The sequence below is a fragment of the Monodon monoceros genome, unplaced genomic scaffold, assembly GCF_005190385.1.
Source record: "Monodon monoceros isolate NGI ecotype Baffin Bay Population unplaced genomic scaffold, NGI_Narwhal_1 Super_Scaffold_12, whole genome shotgun sequence".
In the NCBI taxonomy this organism is placed as follows: Eukaryota; Metazoa; Chordata; class Mammalia; order Artiodactyla; family Monodontidae; genus Monodon; species Monodon monoceros.
The window spans coordinates 21,471,681-21,492,280 of NW_021703768.1; positions in this window are offsets into that span (position 1 = coordinate 21,471,681).

Sequence of the window (20,600 nt, forward strand, 5' to 3'; positions counted from 1 at the left end):
ATTTATTATATTACATAATACTATATATGTGTTACACAAATATTTTAAATTTTTTAAACAAATTGAAAGTAAAGTGACACCAGTAATACTCAGAAAGTTTAGTAGAAAAAATAAAATCCCTTTCATTGTAGTACTATATATTATAATGCTCCTGGGGGAAAAAGAAACCAAAAAACTAAGTGTTACATACAAAAAGGGAAATTTACCATGAAATTTAGAGAAAAAAATCACAATAAGATTTCCCATGAAACATGTAATTCATATGAAGGGTTAAATGCCAAATATTGGCCAATATAAGTAGATGACAGTTATCTTAGCTATCAAGACCATGTAATTAAGGTTGAACAAATAGATACATACATGTCCTCTACATTGCTATTATTCAAGCATAGAACAGAAGTTGTAGTCTATGCAATCAGCCGTGAAAAGGAAATGAAAGAAAAGAAAATGACAATATTTATTATGTGCAAGTGTGCTATCTAGGAGAAAATTATGAGAGAAAAAAAATGGATACCAAAATGTTGGCCAAATAACTAAATAAATAGAGGAAAAACTGTTTCTTTTTTTCTGATATGGTTCCATAGCTGCTGTGTCTTATTTTATAGTCATAAATGTAAACATTTAAAATTTTATTATATTTATTATAATTTTTTATTGGTTAAAATTTCCAAGACAAGCCAATCATCCAAATATCAAACTATTTAATCTAGATACTGACTCTTTCTCAATTACAGTTTGTCATTCAATCAGTCACATTTATATTTGATATTTTCTCTTGAGTTTTTCTGGGGGCCCTCTCACCTGAAGTCGATTCTAAGCAATGGAAACCTGAGAGAACAACTTCATGTTGATGAGAAGGCCTAAATCTACCTCTTGGTCAGTTCTCTCCTTGTTTGTAAGTTTGTTATCTCCTGCTGGGGTCCAGTTTCTTGCCTCTTATAGGGTTTCTCCACTTCATGACACGACGTGTTCAAAAAGCTTTTTCAATGCCAAACTTTGTGGTATGTATGTATAGGACAGAAAAACTTTTCACTTCTTCCTCTCAGCATTTTTTGGCTTGTTTAATAAGTAAATTGACATGAGACGGATTAACAGGAAAGAAAACAAATTAAATTTCATACATATGTGAGTCCCAAAGACATGAGACTTGAAGAAATGACCAAAGCAGGCAATTTTTTTGTCTTTTAGACAAAGAAACAATAATTTGTGAAGATTTGACAAAATAAAGGGGTTTGTGCTTGGAGTACCAAATTAATGAAGTGACAAACTTTGTTTATACAGCCTTCTTGACCTTGAATTCTCTATCTCTGGTGGTAAGAATGTCTCCTATCCTCCTGGCTGAGCGAGAATACCTCCACATGGAAGATTTATTTCCCCCTTTCAAGAGCGGGCAAAGTAGGGTAAGAGTGTCCTTCTTGCACTGGCACTTAAGTAAGTTTAATCCAATAATATGCCCAAGTGGCATATTTTGGAGTGGCATATTTTTCTCCCCCTTATACATGTGTATTATGTATTTAATAAACTGTAATATATAACTGTATTTTACTTTAATAAGTAGTATGCTATGGTACATAATATAATATATACTATATATTATACATAATACAATTTTTCTTTGCTTTTAGTTTATTTATCTTTCTGGACTTAATTTTTTTGTGATATGAATTCAAGTACATTTTTCTAAAATTCTAGTCAGTTTTCTTCATAATTACTGTCTTTACAATTTTATTTTTATTTTAGTGAATTGAGAGATGGACTATTCTCTAAGAATTCCAATCAAAAAATGGAAGTCCCTGTGTTGGTCTTTTCAAACTGCCAGTAATACTTCCAAGGGCATTATTCTGATTTAAGTTTGTGTTTCTTCTGATTTTTCTTTGTGTGTTTCTAAATATTACAATTATACAATTTATTATTAGTCACATTTAGCTATCTTATTTTTTTCTTTTTATTAAGGGTGAGTATTTAGCATTCTTAAATCTCCAGCCCCAATTTTACTTCCCACTTGCTCATATTATGGGCACAGCACAAATTTTTGATAACAGTCATTATTCCAACTCTACATATTTATGTCATTATTAATGTTGTCCAATGGTGAATTTTTCTAGTATAAGCCTGATTTTATTCCAATTAACAATGGTCACTTCCGGTTTGCTTATTTTTCTATGCATTTATTACTAATTGCTTCCCACACTCTACATAATCACTATGAAAATCACTATTTTGATTCCAGTTTGTTGAAGGTTTTGTTGAATTTTTTCTTCTAGTGATTTCTGCTCACCACTTCTACATAATAGTCCTAGAAATTCTCAGAATTCTGGTGCTTGCTATTTATGTTTATATGCACCTGTTTTCTGGATTACATGTTAATACTTACTGTTTTGTTTGTTCTGTTATTTTTAGTAAAGCATATCCTTATGTTACTTCTTTACAAATGGTGCACATATTAATTGACAGCACACAAGACTGCAAAAGGCTTTTTTCTACCTGCAAACTAGATGTAGGTCTTTTGTTGTTTACTTGTTTGGTTTTCTGTGGATGCTCATTACCAGTCTGAGGAAATTTCCTTATATTTCTAGATTCCTTTCAATTTTTATTATGAATGGATGGTGAATTTTATCTAATTATTTTTTAAATCTACTGAGATGGTCATATGTTTTTTCTGTTATTCTGTACACGTGATAAATTATATTTTTTTTTTTAAAAAATTTTTAAGCAAAAAAAGATACCTGCATTTATTGCAGATTTCAGTGAGTTTCAAAAATGATGTATCTGTGTAACTACTACTATAATCAAGAAATAAAACATTTACCACTTCATAAAAATTGCTGTCCCTCACTACAGTCAACATCACTTATACTTATCTGCTTTCCATATTTTTTATTTAGTTTTTACCTTTTTAGAATTTAATACCATTGAATTATATTTAGTCTTTTAATGTCACTTCTTTCCCTCAACATAATGTTAAGTTTTACTCCGGTTGCTGGGTTTATTTGTAGTGTGTTCCTTTCTATCACTGAATAATATATTATTTAATGAATATATCACACCTCATTTATCCATTCACCTCTTGATGGACATATAGTTTGTTTTCATTTTTGTCTATTAAGAATAAACTTTGCTATGTACATTTGTTTACAAGTCTTTGTGTGGCATTGTTTTTATTTCTCTTGGGTAAATACCTATGAGTGGAATTGCTGAGTCATAGAGGAAGTGTATGTTTAACTTAACCAAAAACTGTCAAACTGTTTGCCAAAGTTTTTATGCCCACCGCAAAAGGAGTTGCGATCCCACCAGAAGCATAAATAAGAGTTCGTTTGTCCTCCTTCATGTCAAAACTTTATAATACCATGTTTTATCTGAAGCCCTTTGAGTATGTCTTTAGTTGCACTAACCGTGGTTTTAGTTTGCACTTTCCTTATGGCTAAGGATGTTGAATATCTTTTCTGTGGTTATTGAATGAACTCTTGTATGTTTTCTTTTTGGAAGTGTGTGTTCAAAACTCTTTGATTTTATTTTTATTAGGGATGTTTGTTATTTATTATTCATTTGTAATTGTACATTATATACATTACAGAAAAATAAGTACTAGTCTCTTTTTTTTTCAGGTACATGTACTGTAAATACTTTCTCCCAGGCTATGGGTTGCCCTTACCTTATAATAATGATTTATTTTGAAAAGCAGAAAATTTTAATTTTGATGAAGTTGAATTATTAATATTTTTAATGCCTTTGCTACTTCTGTCCTAAGAAATCTTTTCTAACCTAGTCACAAAGATTTGGTCATTATTTTTTTTCCAGAACATTTAATTTTAGTGTTTATATTTATTTGATATAATTTATATTTTTATATCACAATTCATCTTATTTAATGTGCATGATATGATGAAATTTATTTAATCCATAGGGTCTATTTGCCCAGAGTATACAAATAATGTGCACAAAGTTGATCATTTGGACTAATAGAACATTTCACACAAGGAAATCTCATAGATTATGAAAATACCTACTAGACAAAACATATGAGTAGTCACAAAGCAAGGTCACTTCCTAGTTTAGGCAGATATGCAATTAATGTACTCCTAAATAATAAAAAATTGATAATTGCATAATTGGTATGTTTTTTCATCAGCTCTGCAAGTACTATTAAAAAGTTTAATGCTTACAGAACTTTAATTAAAATATGACAAAATAAGCAAATAAATAGAAATATGATTTACAAAGTCTAAGTGATTCAGACTTTGGACACAATACAGGACTCCTCTCTCCTAGACTAGTCAATACCATACCACATTGTACTTAGAGGGACTGTTTAATGTTGTTTGGCTCAAAAACATATTTAAAATACAGCTTTAAAATACTTCAATAAATTTTTAAACAAATTAAACATTTAACAAATTTTGAATTTGAGTATTTTTAAATCTCATTTGCAATAATGAGTCTTTCCATAAATTATTTCTGAAGTACACATCAATAAATTATTAAAGAGAAAAAAATGATTGGAGATAGTGAAATTTTTGTTGTTATTCTTCTAGGTATATAGAACAGTCTATTCTTTATTTCCTCAAACACCAGCATCTCTCATTCTGAAATAATTCAATGACTAAAACAGTATTTTTCTGCAATACATTAATGGTAAATCCTTCATTTTTGATTATACTCTCTACAACTGAATACTTTTTCCATCAAAAGGGGGAAAAAATAAAACAGCTACACCACCATTCAAAATATTTATATCTGAGTCAGGCAATAATTTCCTTCTTTGTTCTTTACAGAAAATAAAACCCCAAACTGCAAACTCCACATTATGATTAATGATGAGGTTCATATATAGCTTTTTAAATTCTTTTTTCAAAATCTAAATGGCATTTTCTACTTAAAAGTTTATTTCATCAAAAGAAAAGACTTAGGCATGAGTCCTATTTCTACTCACACTTTCAGTCATGCAATGCATAAATTCGTCCTTAGGACTCCATGGCCAACTCAATGAGGCAAGAACATTCCATGGTACTATGTGATGTGAAATCATGTGTGCACTCACACTAAACGTATGCACACATAAGTGTGTGAGTATTTATATATTGTGAGTGCTCCCTACTATGAGTATAGCTAAAAGAAAAACATGTTAAAGACTACATAAGTATATGAGAATTCTTTTCTTTAACCTATCTCAAAAAATATGTTCCAATTTCCTAGAACACACTTATAAAAGAAACTGGTGTGCATTAAGTTCATCTTGATAATATGAACTTGAATGATTGACAAGATAGTTATGAGGTTCTCGATTACAATGTGGATACATAGAACCTAGATATTCCATAACCAAAGGTCAAAGGCTTTTAAGTTTGTATCTAAGAATCTCCTTTATTTCTCAGCAAGTGGGTCTAACTTCTAAAACTGATTCTATGATAGTGATGTTTAGAGCTTAGACAAATCATAGATTTTTAAAAGTAAATTTACAAAATAACAAAACTTACTTCAGAGGTTCTTGAAGCGTCCTCCTGAGACCAGCAGTATCAGCAGCACTTGGAGACAACGTTTAAAGTACTAATTCTCAGGCCCTATCCCAAAACATAACAAATCCGAAAAATCTGGGGATGAGGCCCAAGGGTCTGGTTTGATAAATTCTCCATGTGATTCCGATGCACACCTAATTGCAAATCACTGCTTAATTGATTGATTCTTTTTTTTTTTTTTTTTTTGCGGTTCGCGGGCCTCTCACTGCTGTGGCCTCTCCCACTGCGGAGCACAGGCTCCAGACGCGCAAGCCCAGCGGCCATGGCCCACGGGCCCAGCTGCTCCGCGACACGCGGGATCCTCCCGGACCGGGGCACGAACCTGCGTCCCCTGCACCGGCAGGCGGACTCCCAACCACTGCGCCACCAGGGAAGCCGCCAATTGATTGATTCTTTATGTCTATGTAATAAAACACAAATGTCTATTTAGGAGATCATATGTAGTTATTTTCTCTTGTACATACCTCACTTAGCAAGTTATGTAAAATTTCCAACTGCAAATTGTCCACCATATTTATAACGTACACTGTTATTAAATCCTCTTTGAACTATAGATCATTTTCCTTCTCTTATCTACACATAGCCTAAGTCATTTCCAGTGCTTCTGGCTTTGTCTTGTGTTTTAAATTACCTCTAATCACTTGTTATTGCAAACTTCTTCTCACACCCAGTTTACATATTTTCACCACTCAGTATATCTGTATATTCTTCAGATTTTCACAGACTCTTCAGACCAAGTTATCTCTTCAGTTGTCAGTTCCTAAGACTTTTCGTCTTATCTTTCCTGCCCTCTCCTCTCAAGTTGGATTGCATTGCTTTTTAAGGAGAGATAGGTGCTAGAAGCATGCCTGCCTAAGGCTACTGTCATTTCTTTCACCTAGAAAATGATACCATCTAAACTTTTAAAGAGTTCAAGACTTTATTCCTTCTTTCCATACATTTTCAGTCAAATAAATATATTTAGAAACTTAAAAATATTTCTCTGTGAAAATTTTAACAGCTGAAGAAAGGACTGGCTTTGGAATCAGAACCCTGGTTCAAATTCTAAGCTGGAAAATAATTAATTATATTGCCTTTGGAAAGTCCATTAACATTTCTGAGACTCTGTGTCCTCATATGTAAAGTGGAATAATCATTTCTGACTTTCTAGTTTGTTGTGAGGTTTAGGATAAATCTAGATGAAGCATGCTGTTCCAGACATCAGACATGGCTCTTGACAGGAATCAAGAAATGGTCACTCTCTATATGTATAACTTTGTGAGAAAGGCTACAAAATTAAGAAGAGTCTCTTAAGCTATATTTTACCATAAATAAGCATTTCTTTTCACACTGATTACCAAATGATATACTATTTTGCCACAAACTCTTTTAGTTAAAATAACATTCTAAAGGATAACTTGGTACACAGATTTGTGAGAAAAAACCAAAATTCCCATTACAATATAAATTATTGCAGCATTTGCCTACATAACCTATACACAAATTAACAAATATAAAGCTGATAATTGGGTTCATAACAATAGTTAAGATACATTGGGCATCTCCATAAAGGACTTGTGCTGTTTTATTTTATTCTCAAAACAGACCTATGGATAGATAGTATTTGCACCAGTTTTACAGATAGGAAACTTGATTCAGGGAGTTTTAAGTAATTTGTCTAAGGACACAAAGCTAGTCATTGTCAGCCAGGGTTTAAATGACAGCAGTTGGTCTCTGGAACCTAAGCTCTAAACCAAAGTGCTCTGCTGTATCTCCAAGTGAAATGCTCCAAAGTTAACCAATTTAGTTATAAAGGCTGTCACTATTGTGATTTGTAAACATATGAAGTATAGGACCTTTGTTATATTACCTTATCATAATCTCCTAGAGAGCAGTCTTGCAAAGTGTTAAATAAACACACACACACACACACACACACACAGAGAGAGAGAGAGAGAGAGAGAGAGAGAGAGAGAGAAATGAAAAGAAGGGCTGGAAACAGAAGTAGCCCATGATTGAGATGTGGTGAGGAACTTGAGGTGAGAGGGGACATCTCTTTGTTTCCTTTGACACTTCCATACCGACTTGTGAGCACTGGTTACAGGATCACAGTATTCATGTTTTGTAGGAAAAGTCAGTGAATCATAAACTACCAATGATGGGACAGCTCGAGACTCTGGTGTTTTTGGTTTCTTTTGTCAAAACCTTTTGGATGTTAAAGGTTATGACCAATCCTGGTATCCAGACTTTTTTTTCCAAACAACTTTATTGAGATATAATTTATATACTTTGACTTAAAGCTAGAAAAATAGATGCTAGGAAATAAGACCCTGGTTTTCTCTAGACTTTTGGCTCAAAGGAAAGAAGAAAAGGAGACATGCTCATTTACTTCCAAACTGTCTAATCTATTTTCTCAGGAAAAGGAAATAGACAAAGAAATGGATGACTGCTTTGTCAGGAGATATAAATGGACTATTTGGCTGCAGCTTCTTCTTTTAAAAATCTCATAGGAATCTGCTAACAGAGAGCAGGGCATTGATAAACCCCCAAAAAAAGTAACCTAATGATTGACAATTTTTTCAGATTTACATTCTGCCTTAAGTTTTGCTTCTCTTACGCTATATCAATTCTGACACCAATGTCTTTTCTTATGAACCTATCAATGCATTAGCACTTCAAGGTCTGTGGCAGAATATATCTTCACATTAATTTATGAGGCTGAACACTCTTTGGAATTACTATCATTTCCAAACCTGTTTAAAATGCCTGTGTGACATTTTCCATGAGAAGACTGACATTGGGATCAGCCTGATTGATTGGGGGGGAGGGGATAGTTTTGTTATCCCATCTATGAATCACATTTGAAGCTGGTTTAGAAAGTGCAACAGATAATTTAAAATAGCATAATAGAAGGAGGACCAGACTGAAGTTTGAAAGCTGAGTCCCACTTTTGTATCTGTTATTTAACCTCAATATCTTTACACGTAATAACATATAAGAAATATGAAACAAATAACGTCTATAGATAAACCACAAATAAACAGCCAGTATCCCTGCAAAGTAATTCATTACATCTTAAATTCAAGGTAAGTTAAACATCAGTAAATACCTACCCTAGCCATTTATCTTCATTTCCCACTATGTTTTTCCTACCAAGTCTTCTTTATTCACTGATTTCTTCCAGAGTACCCCACCCCAAAGCCATCGAGATAATGTTGACACATTCCAAATAAAGGTTTGCCATTTTGCAGAATTTTTTGCACTTTTTGAACATTAACATTTGCCTCCTGGACCGTCATGTAAGAAGATATACTCTCATCTTGCTATAACTATGTCCTCAGGGTCCTCGTATCCGGGCAGCCTTATAAGATTTACAACAAGGTCCTTTGGCCTTACAGGACTTGGCTGTGATTCAAGATGCATTTGCCTTACAACAAAATAGCTTCTGGAGTGTTGGAAAGGATAAAGCTTTTTGGACTTATTTTTGGACACATTTATTTATTTTTTATCATGGTTTCAGTTTTAGAAACTTAGAGACATTTTACAATGCTCTCTGGAGGTTATTTTTTCTATTTATGTCTATTCATTTGACAAAACAAATCCTTTTTTGCATTTCTAATTTTCATGATAATTAGTGTTACAATACCAACTGTTGTTTTACAGTCCTTGAGTTACTTAGTCTGTTTGTTGTACTCCCAGTGAATATATGACCTGTCAGATTCCCAAATCCTAACAATTCAATTCATTTGTCACACTAAGTACCCAAAGTGAACATCAGCGTCTACAGGCTTAGGGGCTCAGTTCTACAAGATAGCCCCACGCTTCACATGTCAGCTGCAAATGGGTGCTCAGGCTGCCCACACTTCTCTCCAGCTGACTACAAATTCAGGGATTCCCATGACCTCTTTCCCTCAGGTTTGATATTTCTCTAGAAGGGCTCACAGAACTCAGGAAAACACCTTACTTACCTTTACTTGAAAGGATACAACTCAGGATAAGCCAAATGGAAGAGACGCATAGGGTAAGGGGTGGGATGGGAGTGGATGGCACCTGAGCTTCCTTCCCCGCCCTCTTCCTGCCAGCACATCACTGTGTTTACCAACTCAGAAGCTCTCCCAATCTTATTGTTCAACAGTTTTCACAGAGCTCAAACTCCAGCTCTCCTCTCTTCCCTGGAGATCATGGGTGGGACTGAAAGTTCCCGCCCTCTAATCATTTGGTCTTTCTGATGACTAGTCCCATCCTGAAGCTGTCTAGAGCCCCTGAGTCACCTTAGTGGCATTAACTCAGGAGTGACGGAAAGAAAGATCCTCTTATGAGTTAGGAAACTCCAAGGTTTTCAGGAGCTCTGCGGTAGAAACCAGGGATAAAGACCAACTATATTTTTTATTATATCAGAAGACCAAAATTTGATGTTACCTATTCACTTTGATAGAAGTTCTCCCAATTACATATACAAATACCTTAAAGTTGATACCATGGAATTCACTGATTTTTTTCATTATTTCCCTCTTTATGACTTTTATTTTCACACTGTTAAATTAATTAAACGAGGAGACCTTTAGACCGACGTGACTCTTAATTCCATGGTAGCCTACATAAGCAAACCAAAATATGTCTGCAAATGCCTTAAAGTTACAAAATTGAAACCAAAGAACAAACAACCAATCACAGTCAACTAGGCTTTAAGCTATAGCCAGTCAATAATTTTCTTGGTTTGTTCCAGGCTTTTCTCTTTTAAAGTCTCTCCCTGAGTTTCTATTAGTGGAGCACTTTTAACAACTTTCGGTTTGGCCCTGTACCATTACAATTAATTTTTGCTCAAATAAACTCTGAAATTTTTAATATGCCTCTCATTATCTTTTAACAGTACTTATCTCTTTCTGGCTTATTTATAATAAATAATTGTCATTTCTTTATGGCTTATTGATAAAATTAAAAATATGATTAATTCAAAGTTGCTATATTAAGAATTTTATCATAAAGAACAATGAAAACCAAAAAATATTGACTTGGAGAATGTTCTCTCATTTCTCAAATCTCTCTGTCTCTGTCTCTCTGTCTGTAGCTCATCTGAGTCTGCTCTCATTGCACTGTATCATTCCTTTTTTATTGCTTAGATCTCATTCCTCTCTGAACAACTTTATTATGGTCCACTGGTTTCAGGACTAGTTCAAAAAATATTCAGTTAGCTGAAATAATCACTGGAACCAGAGAATACATCTCACCCCACTTTGCTGAAACAAATTACACATTACTTTAGAGAATTTGGTATTGACTTTTAAGCAATAAGAATAAAGAAAATCAAGAGTCAGCAAATTCCCTTATGTTCAAAATACCCCTTTCTGATTTCTCAACCCTTCTTCAGTTGGAGGTTTTTTAATTCCCTGGAAATCTTTATATTTGAGACTGTTTGTTGATATCTTTGTTGCTCCACAATGCCTCTTTTAGGTAACTGTACATCCTCTTCTTCTTCCACACAGTCATAATCAACTATCCCCATCCTGGTCATACTCCCTAACCTATTGACATTTTCAGAACATGGATTTCAGTTCTCCTTTTGGCTCAATACTTGTTATCTTTCAAAGTGGCTTCCACATCCGACATATCCAACATCTAGGCTTTGATTCTATTTTTCTTCATTACAATGACATTTTCCTTAGTTTAGTTTAAACCATTACTGATGCAATCCAGAACTTGTACCATCTTTAAAATTACTACTTCAAACATCCCAAACTCCACCTAAAAGCTCAACATATAGTTCACTTACTCAAGCATTACTGCTGAAAGAGTTCTTCAACTCATCAAAATCCAGCAGCATTCCCTCTCTTTTCTCAATATTAGTCACTTCCTATCTTTAATCCCCTGCTTTTCCACCTTAGTTTATACAGTCTTCCATGTTAATCACTCTCTGCAAATACCAAGAACACCTTTAATCCTTTCTTCTTCCATGTGTCTTTCTGGTTCTTCCTCTCTGCCAACCCTAAATCTTCAATTTATTCTGCTCTCTATCCTTTTCAATGGACTGGCATACAATTTATTTGTCAATGATTAATTTTTTAAATCTCTAGCTCAGATCTTCTCATCTTTAGAGTATCTGTCCATCGGCCTGCTGGTATTACTACATTATATGTTATCCATGTCAAAATTTAAATGTTTAACTGAAATCTAGATGTTCTTCTCAAGTGTTGTCCAAATCAGCAAGGGATACTTCCATGTACCCATTGTTTATGGCAGAGATCTGTCATGTTACTCATTGGTGCTATTTCCAATACTGATCTACCATCATGTCCCGTGAATTTATAACTCCAAAACCTATGTCAAATATTTCCACTCTTCCCACATCCACAGTTACCCTCTTCATGTTTACAAAATAAAAAATAAAAATAATAAGTTATGTCACTTCAGAGCTTTATACCCTTCAGTGGTTTCCCATTTTCCTTAGAAAAATCCAAAAAATTACCATGGTCTGTGAAACCTTAGGTAATCTATTCTTCTGAAAGAATATTTAACTACTTTAGCCTCTTTTTCACTGTGGAATAACCCTAATACCATCTTCTAAGCTTTACAATTGTCCTGCCTTCCTGATAACAAACTTTCATCCATATATATTACTCAAAATAGAATATTCCTTTTTCATCACTCACTTGCTGCTTCCTACTTATCCCTCTGGCCAAGGCTTAAATTAAGTTCTTCAGATAAGTCCTCATAAATTTTGATTAGTTTAGATTTCTGTATTATTATCTCAGAATATGTTCATTTCCTTCATGGTACATATTTTAGTGATTCTGTATTTTTTGTGTTTGTTTTGTCTGCTGTTCCATTTAACTTAAATTTGACAAGTAGTTTATTACTATATGGTTAACCCTTAATATATTGCTTGCTTCATAGTAGGCACTCAACAAACATTTTTAAATAAGTGAAAAAGTGAATCTTAAATAAAATCTCATGTATTCTTGAAGCTCTTGGTAGTATATTCTTATGAAATAACCTTTAGTAAAATTAGTGTAAAGTTATTGGTTCTAATTTTAGGCAACTACAATAAACCTTCATTTTGGTATTCTAATGTCATCTAAATCAGAATGCTCTGGTAAAAATCAAACAAACAAACAAACAAAAGTCCACTACAAACAAAATCAACTGACAAAAAACAAAATGGGAAAGGGTACTTGCAAATGATATCACATATAAACGTATAATAACTATGGTCTATAAAGAACTGTTAAAATCTGAGGGCAAAGGAGCAACATTGTAAATCAACTACACTCCAATATAAAATAAAAAATTTTTCAAAAAGAAAAAAAATTAAAGCTAAGAAAAAGGGAAAAAAATAAAACCTATTAGAAAAATGGAAAAAAAAAAGAACAGATATAAATATACTGAAACATACAAAAGGATGGCAAGGTGTTCAACCTTACACATAATTAGAGAAATGTAAAGTAAAACTACACAGAGATACCATTTCTTACCTATCAGCTGTAAGAATGTTTACCTTTAAAGAGCACACAGTATATTTTTGGCAACCCTGTGGAGAAACAGGCACTCTAATAACTGGCTGGTGGAACTCAGATTGTAAAATTCTTTCAGGGAATGCACTGACAATGTATACTAAAGTTATATGTGCATTTACCTTTGACCCAGCAAATCTACTTCTACTTATTTACCCCAACAATTCATGTCCAATACTATGAAAACATGTTTTCACATTTTTCCCATAAAAATTACCACTAATTGCAAAATATTGAAAATTATCTACGTGCACAGATAATGTAGAGGAGTAAAACTTGTCACCCCAAAATGTCTCTTTGGCATATGTATTATTTCAAGCTGAAAACAATCAAGGCCCAAAAGACTCAAGAAGTCTTTCTTTTTACCTCCTCCTTAACTGTCTAAATAATGTAGATAGAGGACTTCTTCCAGAAAGGGAGCTTTTACCATAGATAATAGGATGAATCAGGTGCGTAGACAAGAAGGAACTCAGCAAAGTCCATTTGTTAAAATTCCTGTCTGTGTTCCATTGTCTCTGCATGGGCAAGCTTTTGTTTACCAAACATTTGCTTTTCCATCTTCATGTGAATTGCCTTCTTCCCCTCTGAAGTCCCAAACCACTACCCCCAACATCCTCTTCTGTCTTTAGCTAAAGATGGTATATAAGGTGAGGGCTTCAGCCATTTTGGTGAGTTACTCAGTTTTTCTGGGTCTCTCCCACATACACCTATTTATTAAAATTTGATTTTCTCCTGTTAATCTGTCTCATGTCAACTTAAGTCCTAGTCCAGCCAGAAGAACCTAGAAGAGTAGAGGAAAATTTCTTCCTCCTCAACAATAAGGAAAAATAGTTGAAAAAATTATGGTCAATACATACATTGGAATATTATACAGTTGGGAAAATGAATGAGAAAAATTTCTCTGAAGTAATGGGGAGGGATTAAAAATGAGGAATGGAAATGGGAATTTTACATGGGAATGTATCATGGGAATGACAAAGAAATGATATGGAAATAAGACTTCTCTGATTAGAACCTTTTGCATAATTTTAATTTTTAGAAAATTGTTAATGTTTCATATACAAAATAAGTTAAGCAAATAATAAATATTGGAGAAAAAATTTTTTTAATGAAATAGAATATAAACAAACAAATAAACCTACCTGTATTTCAGATGAACAACATAAACACACTGAAGGGGGAAGAAAAAAACTCAGTAATTTTTGACCATAAATTAATTTTGAATATATACCCTAAGACTAAAGATAAAAATAACCATAACTAAATATTATATTCTAGTTTGCAGTTTTATTTTGTCAGAGTATGTCATACCCAAATTACTAGTTAGGTAGATTTATGAAGATTATCCATTTATTTATCAACCTATCATCTCTAACTCCTAGGACTGAGTTAATAAGTAAATATACTGTGATTAATGGGAACCAGGTTTTCCACTGTGAAGAAAAGAGTTACAAATCCAGAAAGTGGAGGAATTAAAATGAAGCCTGTGGAGATGGGATACAATCAGAAGTGTCAGGTAAAGTCTGGTTTCTATATATTTTTTAATTAGGGAAACTCCCTGAAAGACTTTTTAATTGGTAGGATAATGCAGATGATGCCTTCCAAGAACTTGTGCCAGCAAGCAACTGCTGATTTTCATGTTGGGTATTTATAACACTTCTGGTATCAGTTTCTTCCACTGCTGATCCTTCTGACTCTACATTATGTAGGAATAAATATGTGTTACCTGCCTCCTTCCAAGATCCTAAAGTAGCCAGTTGTCTCAAATGCTTCTCTAAATTCCTGCAGCTCATCTGCATCAACTGCCATGCTGGACAAGAACTGAAGCTGAGGAAGTGCTGGGGATGTAACAAAAGCACTTGAGACGAAGGTCCAAGTTCTTTCCATAATCACTCAGTTGAAGATTAAGTTCCATAGTCACAGGTGTGTGGAAATTAGCAGATGCAACAAGAAGTGGAAGTTTCTCAAAGGAGGAAAATGTGTCTTATTCACAGATGTATTTATTGATTCCAATTTTTTTAACACATGATTAGTGACTGCATAGTTAGTTGAGGAATTAGTTAATAAATTGGATAAATAAAACATAAGGAAAAAAGTGACTTTGTATGCTGTGCATATTATTAACTCAAAATAAAAATACTAAACTCTTTCTGAGAGAAGGCTGGACAGAGAATGTCCACAATCCATGGCAGGTGATGGTAAAAAGTACCAAAGTATGCTAAGAAGATTGCCCACAAGAATAATATTGTCTTCCTTCACTCAGCTCCAAACTTTAATTTTTTTGTTTGGGATATCTCTAGCCAAAATTAGTTTTTCATAAATAAACTCCTAGCTGAATAGGATAAAGGGGATATTGACTTCAACTAAGAGATTAAGGAGCCCCTATTATATGAGGACACAATGCTGCCCAAATATATGTGTATAAATGAGATGCACTTCTTATAGTTGAGTCAGGTGGTTTGATAGAATGATTTGGTGATCATGAGTTTATTTTGAATTAGAACTGTTGGTGGCTTGATTTTTTTCTTCAGTGATCTGTAGCTCAGTTATAGACTTCAAGTAGGAAGACATGTTTCTGTAGCTTTCAATTTTTTCACCTGCTTTTAAGACCAATGAAAATAAAATAGTCAGAATAGTTTATCATATAGACAAAGTATGTTTTAGATAAAGATATCTGAAATCTAAGCTGTTTGGAGATAAAACTAATATTGGAAGTAGAAGAAAGGATAAGTTAAAAGTGTCAAAATGATATGAGGCTTATAATACTGTATCAAGGGTAATTGAGTAAGAAATCTAAAAAGGCAGGAAATTGTTATGAGAGAAAAGCAAGACTAAGTTGATGGTTTTGGGTACAAAGCAATTTGTGAGGACAAGGCTGTGGGACTAGAGAGCAGAAGTGTGTGAAAGGATCATAACAGATGAATAAACCAAGTCATCAGAGGCCATAATATTCCTTAGGGAGGAACATCCATACCAATAAGAATTCATACATGTTGATGGCATGTGCAAAGAAAAATGGGACACTGCAAATTATATGTGAAGCCATTACTGAATATTATAGAATGACCAGAAATTACGTAGATAAAAAGAGGCTAAGCCACCAGTGCTACTTCCTAAGGATGAAATTTTTATATGAAAGCCTAGAGATTATCAGGTAAAGCAAAAGAGAATATTAATAAATATCACTACATCATCTGTCATTGTCACCATATTTGAATATGTAATTGGGATTTATGGGATAAAGATTCTTGGGGTATGATTGAATGCATATTTTATAATGGTCTGTGATGCATTTTCTTATTGTCAAAAAGTGGAGGCCCAACAGTTTGATAATTAATATGTCATTTGAGATTCTAATCTTTTTGTACTTACTTTTGAGGCATTTTACAACTAATTTTGTTACATTAAAAACCCGAATAGGGCTTCCCTGCTGGTGCAGTGGTTGAGAGCCCACCTGCTGATGCAGGGGACACGGGTTCGTGCCCTGGTCCGGGGAGATCCCACGTGCCGCGGAGCAGCTAGGTCTGTGAGTTATGGCCACTGAGCCTGCACGTCCGGAGCCTGTGCTCCACAACAGGAGAGCCCACAACAGTGAGAGGCCCGCGTACCACAAAAAAACCCCACAAAAAACCCCGAATAACCCAATTAAAAAATGTACAATGGATGTGAACAGACATTTTTCCAAAGACATACAAATGGTCAACAGATATATGAAAAGGTACCCAATATCACTAATCATCAGAGAAATGCAAATCAAAACCACAATGGTATATATATCACCTTATATCTGTCAGAATTTCTATTACAAAGAAGACAAGAGATAATAAATTGCTCTCTAGGATGTGGAGGAAAGGGAATTCTTGTACACTGTTAGTGGAAATGTAAACTGTGGAAAACAGTATGGAGGTTCTTCAAGAAATCCCACTTCTGGGAATATGTCTGAAAGAGGAAAATCATTATCTCAAAGAAATGTCTATACTCTCATGTCCATTGCAGCATTATTCACAACAGCCAAGGTATCAAAATTACCTTGATGGATGAACAGATAAAGAAAATGTGTTATATACATATTATATATTATATATTGGAATATTATATAGCCTTAAATAAGAAGGGGATCCTGTCTTTTGCAACAACATGGGTAAAACTGGAGGGGAATTTGCTAAGTGAAATAAACCATATAGAGAACGATAAATATTTCATGGTATTATTTATATGGGAATCTTAAAAAAAGATCACTTCATTATCATATTATCATAGAAACAGATTAGAAAAGTGGTTGTTGTGAGGGACTAAGTAGTGGGGGAAATAGGAAGAGGCTGGTAGAAGGGTACAAACTTCCAGTTATAAAATGAATAAGGTCTAATACATAGCATGGTAATTATAGTTGACAAAACTGTATTTTATAAGTGAAATTTGCTAAGAGAGTAGACCTTAAATGTTCTCACCATGAAAAGATAAGAGTTAAATATGTGAGATGAATGTGAATGTGAATGTGAATAACTCAATTAACTCAATGGGGATAATCTTTTCACAATACATATATATCAAATTATCATGTTGTACACTTCAAATATCTTAATTTTGTCAATTATACCTTAATAAAACTAGAAAAAAAAAAGAAAAAAAATTCATGGAGCAGTTTGGACTTCAGCTGGGTCTAGGTAGATGAGAAAAAGACCAATGGAAAAAACTGGAGAAAAAAATAGAGATATTTACATGATTTGAGATTTAATTATATTTTTTTGACTGTAAAATATGGGTCATGTATAGGAATGTGCAGATCTAGTTCAGAGACTTACATAAAGTAAGTTTGCCTTTATTTCTGTGACAATGAAAAGCCAACAATATGGAGAACAATATCACCAAACACATGTGTTGTGAAATTCTTATGGACAATCATATTTTTGTATTATTTTTTCAATTTTTAAAAAAAAATTCTTATATGTTCACAAGCATTTGGAATCCCATACCAGATAAGTGTCTGAAATTTCAGTCACAACTGGATAACACTTTTACTTGTTTTGGGTAATAAAAAATACAGTGAGTTATTACTTCAGCCAACTGTAGTTTAGATAACTGTATTGAATAATACATTTTAAAGAGCTGTAGAAAAGATATATTTGGTACCCACAATCAACTCTGAAGTAGGTAAGACAAAAAAACCCAAAACACGTAAGTACTGGATATCTCCTGTTTGACCCACCATATTGACTCTCCATTTTTTCTACATGCTGTGCCTGGGAGAGTGGCCCCCCCTATACACTGCATCTTGGGCTACCTTGACCTAGAGTTTACAGTTAGGTTCAGTCAATGTGTGACATTGATCAGAGAGTAACAGGTTGGAGGAGGAATTATCAGGTTACTTATTCCCACAGGCACTCCTTTCTGCAGGATTCAATGACTAGATTGCAACATTCATGCCAGACATCCTTCGCCATGCAACCTCCATCTCTGATTTGGAATAACTTCTAACACCCCTTGTCTTTGCTGGCCTAATGGTGGTAATGCTCTCCTGCTGTTACTAGCCTCAGGTAGTGGTGTGGGTGTGCCAGAGCTGGAGATGGCTCTTACCAGCTCAAGAGATCCAATTGTGGGCAGCACTTTCCATTCTGTCTTTACTGAGGTCATATTGACAGCTTAAAATGAGCCATGGTGAGAGTATTTACATGATGGAAATAGCATACCTACAAATTAGGGTGTTTTTGTTTTGTTTTTCTGGAAAACCAGTTATTAAAAATGTCTGAACTTATCACAGGCTCAAAGTTTCTGTGTTAGTCCCCTCCACCCCTTATTTTTATTTCCTAAACCATGCACACATTTTTGTAAAAAGATTTGCTTTATTAAACGTTCCACAAAGCACCAACTTTAATGTGCTATCTTTTTCCTGGTGAGCCTTAACTAAAATAGTAATTGGTACATAAAATGGCTCCAGGAAACCTTAGAAATAGGATTCCAAGATTCAATTGCACACATATTGAAAATGGTTTCCAGGAGAAACTGGACACTGGTAAGTTGTGGGAAGTAGTGGCATTGAGATTCTCAAAATGTTACAGGTACTAGCATGGGAAGAAACACAATTAAAGACTAAGCTTGGGAGATAAAGTGTCTTTGAAATTTCATCTTTTTTGCTGACCATAATAAGAATAAAGATTTTAATTTTACTTGGCAACACCTAAGAGAGCTAGAAAGCATATTCAAGTAAAAGAACAAAATAAAGGCTGTGAATGTCTGACTCAGATAACAAGTGGAAGATTAGAAATTCTAGCGACAGATTTAAGGAGTTCCTTATCTTCTTCAACTACAGAGATGAAGCTGAAGAAATATGGCTGAGGACCAACAACAAGAACCTACTGTAAGAATTGCAGAATTGAAGTGCCAGTAAAATACTCAAATAAGAGCACTGATGGGAAAGGAACAGGTCTCTCAGATGTGGGATAGGGGAAATTTAGAAGGTACAGACACAACTGAGAAATTTAGACTCTTTCTTCCCCACATACTTCTAGATTTCCCTTGTTAGTGGAGGCAAAACTTCTAACTCTTTCTGAGGGAACTAGACTTACCCTTCATGAAAGATTTTCCTTATATGGACTTCGGAATGTTTACCCTGCAGAAGTCGTGCTAAATGCCCTTCATTACTTTCAGTGCCATAGGAGTTGCTCCAGTATACCAAATGAGAACGAATTTGACTTAAGAAGGAGATAGGCTATACACAGAAAAGTTACAGAATTTTACCAGCTTTAACTGACATGAATCTGGCAACCATGTATGGGAATGTTAGACAAAGGAAGATGAAATTTTAAAAAAGACAGATGCTACCCAATCTATTTACAAGGTGTCCTTCCTTGAAACTTAGGATATAATGCTTGGACCCAGCGCCTGAGAAGCATATTAATAGCAGCTACTTTGACTCATTGAAGTCTATACAAAACAGGGAGCTGCAGCAATTAACAATGTGCTCGAAATATCAGAAGTTTCTTGGGTATATGTATAGAAAGGAGTCAGAAGTTTCATCTGGATTGTAATATTAGAAGTAATATTACTTACTTATTATTAATTATTAGAAGTAATATTAATATTGAAATATTAGAAGTAAAGTGATCAGGCAGTCTTTAAACATGAGCTCTCCAAGAGTCTAAAGATTACTTCTTTATTAGGTGTTAAGAAAGGCCTTGGTAAGAAGGGCATCATCATTTTTAAAAGCCTATGTGTGGCCATCACCTGTTTGCTTAAAGACTGTGACAAAGGATGCTGTAGGTAGGCTTAGGTTCCCTGAGTCCCAATGGAAATACTGGGATCCAAGAGTGCTAGAGGCAGTTAGTGGTGCTTGACCTTCAGAGACAAGGGGAATGCAAATATCTCAATAAATCTCAAGACAATAGTAATAATAAAATTGTTTTAATGTGCAGAGATCTGTAGTGATGGTTAACAAAACATAGGGTCCCCAGGGATAATATAGACTGACAACCTATTAAGGGGTTGCATGACATATTTAACAGAAAAATTTCATGGCTACAGGACAAAAAACTAACTCAGGTGCCAAACCTATGCCAGTTCCTAGACTCACTTGTCCTCAACTGAGAGAGAAATCTGGGTGTTT